This window comes from Lissotriton helveticus, chromosome 2_1 (genome assembly GCF_964261635.1).
Source record: "Lissotriton helveticus chromosome 2_1, aLisHel1.1, whole genome shotgun sequence".
Taxonomy (NCBI): domain Eukaryota; kingdom Metazoa; phylum Chordata; class Amphibia; order Caudata; family Salamandridae; genus Lissotriton; species Lissotriton helveticus.
Window position 1 is genome coordinate 1,091,673,620 of NC_136059.1, and position 10,701 is coordinate 1,091,684,320.

Here is a 10,701-nt window from a genome sequence, read left to right on the forward strand (position 1 = left end):
CTTAATTTGGAAAACAAATAAATTCAGATAGCTACTTTTTTCTTAAGAGCACAGAGCCTACTGCCACTGCCGGACTACCCAGATTCACCATTAGCACATCACTATGCCAATGTCAGTGGTGCACTAGGGATTCTTTTTGTGTTAAAAAAGGAAAAAATAGGAAGGCACATCATCTTTTTCAGGGTGATGCTGCCAATCAAAAATATGGGGTCACCCACTTCTATCAATGGTACCGTCTACTTTACTTCAATGCGAATTAACATCCAGCACTGTGCTGGCTCTAAATATTATTATTACTGGCATCTGTAGCTATCATAAATATGACTGTACATATAAATGAATTTAAAAAGCTAATGAAATGCGCTCTGCCTCTGTACATCAACTGCATGTGTTTCATCCACCTTTTCTCAAACCATCCACATACCCCTCCATTAAAGTATTGCAAACCCACACTGTGTTTCAAAAATACATGCCCCTTTGCCAAGGCTGAGTCTGCACCTGGGCGTTTCAGACTGAGGGCTATTTCTCGGAAGGAGTTGGGCACCAAATGGGTAAAGACATGCTAGCATGCAGCCACTGTCTGAGATGTTATAATATTCATGTGGCATCCCAAGCGGACTGCCAAGCACACATGCAATGGGATAGAAGCAGATGCAAGTGACAGGTGGGCCATAGAGAAATGCATCCTGCCCAGCAAATATATATATATTTTTTAATGGATCAGAGTTCAGGCCCAGGGGCCTTGAAAGAGCGCCAGTCATTTATAATAAATGTTAGTGCGGCTCATCAGCCCAAATTACCTACTGGTTCTCATAGGTGGAAGATGAAGGTGGTGGTGTAGGTGCAGATGTAGGTGGTGGTTTAGGGCAGAGAAGGGGTGCATGGGTAGGAGATGAGATATGTTGCACTGTAGGGGGTACCGCAGTTTGTAGGTATATTGTGTCACAAGCATATAGTGGTGGTAGTGTTAGTGGCTGAGATGTAGGTGGGGTGTGCATTATACTGAGAGGTAGGGGCATGGGTATGACAGTGAGAAATTGTGTGTGATGTCTTCGTTGAAGTAGGGTGTGGGTAAACTGTAAGGTATTGTTGATGGTACGCCCCAAACCAGCTCCACATCTTGGTCAATCAGATGGGGCCAACCATACTTGACCTTTCCAATAAAGATCAGTGCTTATATCAATATACACTGCACCTTCATGCACAGCAATGAAAGCACTCATTTGCAAAATGAGAAAATGTGATGTTCTCCAACTCTTTGCCCAAGCGCTAGGCCAATTATCAGTTCAACAGTAACAGATCCCTATATGGACCAATGGCAGGACTTTCTTGATTCTACATTGTTTCAAACCACATCCGTCTGAATGAAGTGCTATTGTCTACACATAAATGTGTCAAGTGTCAATGATGTATTTCTTTTCTATTAACACAAAGCAGTAGTACAAACCACCTGGTATCAGAGCTGCACTAACGCACACTGTTAGTTTCACAAATAACTGGTGAAAATGACTATGTCACACATACAGAAAATTACACTCTTCCATGAAAGCAGCTTTTTGCCGATATGGATATTTGACTCAAGTGGGATACGTGCATGTTGTAACAATATGCTATTTAGCGGAACGGTGACTTATTGTCATTTACTTAAACCTAAATAACTTTCAATAATATGTGTATATTACATACTATTGTAAAACAGACAGTTGAACACTACCAGTCCAGATCTACCAATAGGATTCATAGCTAGAACCTAATTCAAGTGTCATCAAGGCATCAACCCACATAGCACTGCGCCTCCTTCCCAAAACAGCTGCCAGGGAAGATGACTGAGTTCTGATAATGAACTACATTGTTCAACTAGTTCAAAGAATGTTGAATGTGCATGAACTAGAAGACATGTTGCTGGAAATGTCAGCTTTGAAAATCGTTCCTTTTCTTGTGCAGAAGACTACATATGTAAATGGAAATGGTTTTAATCTTTGCTGCTACATGACCCTGAATTAAATGAGTCCCCGAAAACATCCCTTTCTGTTTGTTCATTTTACATATATATAGTGTTCGAAGTCTGTAAAAATGGTGTGGTTCGTTGGCTCAGATTTGAAATAGATGCCTTGTTATTCTGTCTGATTTACGATGCTTTTTATTTAAAAATGTTTCAAGTTGGATTTACAATGTTACTTTTATTATAATGTTTTAAATAACATTGAATGTAGTTATTTATACAATATCTAGCACAACATTTTTAAAGACGAAAATATATTATTTAAACAGGTTTTATCATTTCAATCTATTTAACTTCTGTGGTGAAAGTGAATATGAGGTTAGTGTACCTTCATAAAGGGAGCTCAAACTACTAACACATCGAAAGTAGAAAAAAGTTGTTTTTTTAAAGTAACATTACTTTTCTAAACAGCAACTCATTTGAAGGTTTAAGTTTCTGTAAGAGCACAAATCTACTGTAAATATGAGATCAGCTCATCTAATAACTTTCTCCACCTTTGAAAGCTCTAATTTCATAAATGTAAATTGAAAATAAAAAAAATACTTTCTATGTCTATCAAATTACACTTTTTTAAATTAGGAGGGTATTAAGCAACAGACAGGATGGATTGGCTGAAGAAACAGATGTGGAAAGTTAATGCAGGACTTAAGTACCGACCTGTCTTGTTAATTGTCTTTAGCCAATTAACATAGAATATGGCATAAAGGCATACAAATCCATACTTCTCCTCACATTTATAACCAGCTGGGTTAATGTAAGTAATTAACACCTCAATATTCATGTACGTCTCCCTGCTCCTAGGGCAAGGAATTACAGTTAACAGCTCCTATTCTAATAACATGGTGTCCAGGAGTGCATCACTTATGTTTTGAAAGTAGCATGTTAGCACTCTAGTAGTCTATTAGAAATCTGTGGGATTCATACTGCTACCCAGTTCAGTAAATATGCACATACAAGAATCACATGCATGCCACCTGCCCCAGCTCACCACACGCTGTTGAAGGGTCTCAGTTACGGGGAATTTAGCATATTACGCCAGATAATGGCAAGGCATCGTAATTTACATTTCCCCAGTACAATCGTTGATTTTGCATCTGGATCATTATAATTCAGTTACAACTGGTCCACGGGAATTTTCACAAAGGGTACACATAGTGTCCTCATGTGCTAAGAAAAATGGGTGACTCTGCACTGCAACATTTGTATCAGATGTAAAGCATGGAATTTGTTTTTCAAATACGTACGATCTTTGGTACAGATTCTTGCAATTTTAAGTCAGGCCATGTATAACAAAGTCACAATTCTCTTAAAAAAAACACTACGGCTGTCTGATTTCTGACTGGCAATCGAACCACTTACGTTGTTCTCAGAAGGAATACAGAGGAGACACCTTAAAGTGCTTTGTTTTGCTCTGAGAGCTGACCCTTTTCACCTTTTCCTTGCTCTGAATAACTCTGCCATCCATGAAGGCCTCAAAACTCCCCTGTATGACTCTGCCTACTCATGTGGATACAAGCCTTCCTGTCCCATAAACAGCTCATCCTTTTGACCAGGACCAAACTTCCCTGGAGCGGATGTCACGTGACTCTCGGTTGGCAGGAATGAAACACGTCTTAAGACGGTCACGTGAACATGCGGATGGCATGTCATTGTACTTACCTATCTCAGTCCTGCGTATATTAATGAATAAGGCCGTAAGGTTTACAGTAAGCAAGAGGTTAATAAACAATGTGCACTGGGCCCTAACAGCGTCCCGTGATCTATTACACATACACTCTCGGAGCCGCCTTTGTTAAGTTAGCGCCCTGGGCGGGGAGAAATGTGGCACCCTTGCTGATGCTTAGTGAATTTAATGAGACAGCAGGGGGGGCGTTTGACTTCACTGGTCAGGCCCTGGCAGAGGTGTGACTGGCCCCTGAGCACAAACATCTCCGGACCACCCCCAGCGCGCATAAATCACCGATAGCTCAGCTGCCTCACGCTGATGATGACTTTGTTGGTGTGTGTCAGCAGGGGGTGAGACGGTGAAGAGCTGCCAAGGGGGGTATTGGGGTGGTAAAAACAGTGCCCACTGTGTGATAATGAAGGATTAGAACCACTTTAAACTGGAAAATCAGACAGAAACTTGCACTTAGGGACAAGGCTGAAGCAAGATGACGGGGTGCTGCTGTTGGCATTAACTTAATGCACAAAGCTCCCTGCGCCCCTCTATATTGGCGGCCTCCCATGCTAAATGTAGGCCCTGTGTTACACAACTGTTCAATGAGGATTCTCCCATTACCACTGTGTGATACTGCGCTTTATCAAACTGCACCATGACAGGCTATATTATTTTTATCAACACACTTAGGATCTAGTGGGATCTGTCAGAGCCAAGAAGTACTGATCCCTTCAAGAATTATAATTCACACTAGAATACGACTGGCTCAGTCTTTGTGAGAGGAAAATAAGAGGGCGGGTGTTCTATGGAAACCTGTAAAGGGGGGGGGGGGGGTCCTGTCCTGAGGGATATCTCCCCCTTACTTGTTTCCATAGCACACTCGCCCTCTTATATTCCTCTCACAAAGACTGAGCCAGTCGTATTCCAGTGTGAATTATATTTATAATGCTATATATTTCACACTGCCTTGCGTTAAACTATGTCTCATACTAGCATAATGTGCTCTGGGGCTGCAGCTATTCTGCACTGACGCCTATGGGATAATAAATATTATTCTGTGTGACCATGCACTGCAGACCACAATACTTACAGTAACGTTGCTATACTATACCACAATGGATAGGCACACTTTGCATGATTTATATCTGCCCTGTAACGGCGTACTCCATTACGGTAGACGTACACCTATCCCTCTAACAGTTTTATACATGTGAGTAACTACACCGCAGTAACTATTGTGTATCACAGAGCATTAACATTAACATTCAGTCAGTCAGTACAAGCACAATGGCAAAGATAACTTAATAATTTGAGCATTGCTATTGGCTGTCACTGTAGTACAGCGGCAAAACTTCTGTGCACATCTGCACCGCATCCTTTCCCAGAAAACCCTCATCCGAAGCAGCGCAGCGAGAAGCGTGTGGGTAAGGCGGCAGGAATGTTAGTAAACAAGCGCCTCCGGGCATGTTTCTTGCTCCCGATTCAAGCGCCTGCTGATCAGACGGCTTCCCTCCTCCCCCCGGCTACAGAAAGACACAGACGGAGACACCCGAGCACGGGGAGACGCGCGGATCTTCCACAGGCTGGAAGCCGCGCCGCCTCCCTCAGGCCGGAGGACGACACTGACCCCTCCATCCCCGGATCACCTTCTGCCGCCGGCCGCCTCCCCTCGGGGCGCTGCGGGCAGCGCGCGCCCGGGCCCCCGTCCAGCCGGGGCCTCTCCTCGCCCTGCAATGGCCGAGGAGGTTGTAGCTTCTCTCGGCTTGGAGATAACCCGGGCCTCGGCTCCCGTTACTTGTTGCTCAGCAGCAGCGACACCATCCGCTGCCGCACCAGGAGGAGCCTGAGCGCGTCACCGCGACGTCAGGCAGGGGGCGGCCGCGGCCCCCTTCTGTGCATCCTAGAAGCCCCCCCGACTTGGGAACCTCTGGTCAGTCTTTCTTTGGATACAGAGCGTACTTTTACAAGAAACCATCAAGTGTGTTTTAATGATTCGTGCTATCTTGGTGCACACTTAACTTTCTTTACTGATGAAGGGTTCCGTCTATCGTTTCTCAGCAATGTTGATCGTTTGCAACTTTCCCCCCCTACAATATTCCTACCAGCAAAGCAAATATATATGGAAATAGTTTGGTTTATTTCTGCAGGCAAAACTTTACCATTAAAGCCTTGATATTTTGTTCAGTTGAATTAATAAAAAACAGAGTTGAATCTCAAAAAATAACTTTACACATTCCGCTCTCACCGTTCTATTTACAACTCACGGCTCATTACGACTGCCAGGCTTCAACATCAAACAAGAAGTCACAGACCAGTGCCGACCTGTGGTACAACATGCTGTTAACTTCTCCAAGCGTCAGTCCATCAAAAAATCATTCAATAAGCATACGCACTGCAGCTAGCAGGGTGCATTCCAGCTGGATTCTGAGCAATATACAGCAGGATGTGGAGTGGTGTTGATTTCGCTTACTGACACTATAGAGCATGCAAGACAGGCTCACCATCAGATACCGGCGTAAGGCACACGCTTTATGACAAACATTGGACCTCTGCGCCACTGACGTAACAAAACCCGAGCCCCCTTCAAGTCCAGGGCGTTAAGTGAGCCGAAAACAGTACTGTTGCTCTTAAAGGGGCGTGGCCTAAGAAGATTAACTAGGAATCCTTCCAAGAAAGCGGCCTATGTAATTACGTTTGTGGCTTCAAACGTGTAATCTAGGATCCTGTACTGCACATAGTGTCCCACCAACCAGTAATTTGGTGCCTCTCTGCGTGAACTTTCTGCTATTGCATCCAACAAAAATATTATCTGGAAAATGGATACCACAAGCCAGATATATTGCCTCTGCCAATGCTTATTAACAGTATCAGACAAATGAGCAACAACAGTTTTTTGGGGTGATAAATACATTTTGAAAATGTTTCAATTCTGAGACTACGAGACTGTGAAATCACAATTTACTAAAGTCTGTAAGGTTTAGTGATCTCTGGAGTACCTCAATCACTCGTGTGATTGATTTCATTATAAGACCCGAGTCTATCATTATTCATATCACTTTTAATGCAGACCCAGGCAGCCGCATACATCATAAAGCAAAGGTTCCACAATAGAACATTAGGAAACATATAAAAGGTGTGAGCACATAGAATAAGCCTCTTTTAAATGCGGCTCCAAGCAGATAAGTTCCTTGTTTTTAGGTCTCGGCTAGCGTAGACTGCGCATATGCGCAGTCTTGCTGGCGAGATTTAATGACTCTGAGTAGCGAGGTTAAGCCCCACCCCTCTTCTCCATTGGCTGGCCTCCTAAACGGCGGCCAGCCATTGGAGAAGAGGTCCCAGTGACGTCATTCTTTGGATCTAAGCCCCGTCTTTTCGGATTGGGCGGCGTGTTTTTGACTTTCTTTCTACCTAGTGACGTTCTCAGTCAAAAACACGCCCCCCAGTCTGAAAAGGACGGGGCTAAGGCTCTGGGTATAGCTCCTCCCGCACACAGCACACCACTAACTCCTCGTTTGTTCTCCTTCGCCTCGCCTCCTCTGTTTGTTCTCCTTCGCCTCGCCTCCTCCTGGGTCAACGCGGAGGATGAAGCCATGAGTTTCCAAGCCCTCCCCCACCACACGACCTTCTCCCGCACACAGCATAAAATCCTCGAAAGAGATAACGCCAAAGCGATTTTTTTATTTGTGTATTGAATAGCCTTAGTTTTTTTTGTTTATTTGTGTATTGAATAGCGTTAGTTTTTTTTTGTATTCACATTCTTTGTTTTGACTCCACGGATCTATCTGGACAGCATAGGCTTTCCCTGCTCTGCGCCCCCTCGGGCTCAGTCAGCAGGCCACACTGATTTAGCTCGCTGCTTCATTATCACCCCCTCCACCCCCGCACCTTTTGCAGCAGGTAACACGCGGCCAGGCGGGATGCGCCAGTGCCTTCTGCCGCGCTGTCTTTGAAGCTGCGGCGTGTCGGCTAATCCCGCTTCTCAGCCCGCTGCTCCAGGAGGGCCTGGCGTTTCATCCGCCGCCCCAGGGCCTTCCCAATCTCCATTTAGTCACAGCAGTTAGCTGGCCGTAGAGCCACTGATAACACAGCGCGGCGTCAGAGCCCCGAGCCCCGAGCCCCGTGGAGCCCTGGGATTTCTCTCTTTACACCACGTGGACCGTCTGGTCGGCCGAGCCAAGCCGAGCCAAGCCAATTATTTTGTTGGACTCCTCGCTGTGTGATATGGCAATCACTGCTACTTCCAGACAGGCCCCTGAATTTCTTCCACCAGCTTTAACCACTTTTTATATTGAAATGCGCGCATGAGAACAATATGTAGCTGGTAAATGAGCAGGCCTGTCCCCTCTAAGGATAACCCTTTCAGGACATTCCCTCTTCAAGTACTGCAGCCCAGCAGCTGCTAACTTTAACATGCTTGTCACAGGCTGCTAAAACTTATCTACCCCACCACATCCACCACCACCACATCCACATCCACCACCACATCCACCACCACCACCACGTCCACCACATCAACCACCACGTCCACCACATCCACCACCACATTCACCACATCCACCACCACCACATCACCCACCACCACCACATCCACTACCACCATATCTACCAGCACATCCACCACCACATCCACCACCACTTCCACCACATCCACCACCACATCCACCACCACACCCACAACCACCACATCCACCACCACATCTACCTCCACACCCACCACCACATCCACCACCACCACCACCACATCAACCACCACACCCACCACCACATCCACCACCACGTCCACCACATCCACCACCACATTCACCACATCCACCACCACCACATCACCCACCACCACCACCACATCCACCACCACGACATCCACCACCGCATCCACCACCACTTCCACCACATCCACCACCACCACATCCACCACCACCACATCCACCACCACCTCCACCACCACCTCCACATCCACCACCACATCCACCACCACATCCACCACCACATCCACCATCATCACCGCATCCACCACCACATCCACCACCCCATCCACCACCACATCTACCACACCATTCACCACCACACCCACCACCACCACATCCACCACCACATACACCACCACCACATCCACCACCACCACCACATCCACCACCACATCCACCACCACTTCCACCACATCCACCACCACATCCACCACCACAACATCCACCTCCACATCCACCACCACCACATCCACCAGATCCACCACCACCACATCTAACACATCTATGTGTGTGTGTGTGTGTGTGTGTGTGTGTGGCTCTGTGTGTGTGTGTGTGTGTGTGTAGCTCTGTGTGTGTGTGTGGGTGCAAATGCAATAGGTCTCGCATTTGCGAGAGATATTGGCATTGTAAATGACAATGCCATTTATTTATCTGTTTTCAAAACCAACACATAAATTAAAAATGTGTCATTTACAATGCCAATAGCTCTAACTTTTTCAAAGGCAAGACCGTTGCATTGTAAATGCTTGTTTATTCATCTTACTGATTGTTCTTGATGTTTGCTTTGAAAACGTATTTTGTCATTGCATATTTATCGCTTGATAATACTTTGTCATGCCTTGCATGCTTTCCTGTACATCTGTCATGCCTCACTTGTGTGGTTTACTTCCCCCCGCTGACTCGGTCACCAGACCTCCAATTTATGTAGGTCGGCTCCCGACCTTGCCCATTTGTTCTAACCCTATCTTTCCACCCTCGTTGATTGCGCGCTTGAAACTCTTGACTTGTCTTGTTTCCCTTCAAAACTCTCTCGCGCTGGCATCGCAAGTGGCACCCTGCTCACCTCGTGCCTCGTGGCAACCTCGCACTAATTTCGCGCATTGTGCTCCGCTCACCTCGTGCTTCATGGCAGCCGAATCGGCTGTTGCCGTCTCCCTGCCCGACCTCTTCTCGTTCGGGCAGCTTCAAGATCTACACGGAGATCTCCATTCCCGACACGGCGCTCCTCTTCACTTTCGGAGCATACGCCGATTAGAGGAAAGACCCTTGGCGATGCACATGCAGCGTCACCCCATAGCTAAGGGTCTTTCCTCCGTTCTCGGGCTTGAAATGCCCGTTTCTTAGTAACCAGCTAATCGCGCTCGAGCCCTCGGGCAGTTTACAATCTCGATCAGCTGTTCTACCATCGTTCGGCCGTTTTTTGGCATAAATAAGGATTTATTTAGCTTTCTGGCCATATTTTTGTCACCATTTATAAATTGGGACTCATTTTAATATTATAAATACCTTTTGGCTCTTTCCTCCATCTGGTGCTCTCTCCTATTACATCCTGAGTGATTTCTTTCCCACACTTTAGCCTCTATATTAAAAAAAGGGATATAAATGGATATAACACAATTTTTTTTTATATAGAGTAAAAAAAAAAAAGGAGGTGATAATCTTTACTTACCTCGATAGCTATCCCTTATAGTTCTTCATAAAGTCCCATATAGACTCTGATGACGGTAGCCCCCCAGTACCTAATATTGAAAATGAGGCAATCAAAAGCATGATTCACAAGGAAATGAGATCTTGTATGTTTTCAACACTGTCTAAGGTTATGGCGTCAAAGAGATCATTCCCCTCTGAAGAGGATGATATTGTAGAAATTCAACAAAACCTTGCAAATGATGACGATCCCATTGAAATAAGGAGTTAAAAAATGAAAAAGACCAAAAATATCGATTGTACCCCAAAGAGCACTATAGCAAGTCCTAGCACCTCGAACTTCATGGGAGGTCCTCACACCTCAAACGATTCAGGTATCCTTGGCGGCACAAGATTTAAAGGAGTCCTCAGCGCCACAAAGTATATGGGTGTCCCCCGCGGCACAAACTATCCAAGTGCTCAAAGTGATGATCTCTAATTCCGTCATGATGATAATTTTCATGACGACAATAATGATGATGATGCCTCCGAATTTCCCGATGAATACATCCTTGACTTAGATGAGGGCGACCAGGATTTTGATTCACAACCTTTTGAAGAAAATCTCCCTTCCTCTTCGAAAGATAGCATTATAGACCATCTAGGCA

General features: G+C 45.5%; 1 protein-coding gene across 7 annotated transcripts in view; it reads right to left on the bottom strand.

The window, feature by feature from the left end:
* Positions 1 to 5,457, bottom strand: part of MPDZ (multiple PDZ domain crumbs cell polarity complex component) — an 832,961-nt gene extending 827,504 nt beyond the window's left edge. For 6 of the 7 annotated variants that reach the window (XM_078675898.1, XM_078675897.1, XM_078675895.1 and 3 more), the window contains exon 1: positions 5,309 to 5,448. The gene's annotated coding sequence lies outside the window, so the exon portion shown is untranslated. Of the gene's footprint in view, positions 1 to 5,308 lie in introns of all 7 variants that reach the window. The other variant, XM_078675896.1, reaches the window with a different exon arrangement.
* Between the last annotated feature and the right edge of the window lie 5,244 nt (positions 5,458 to 10,701).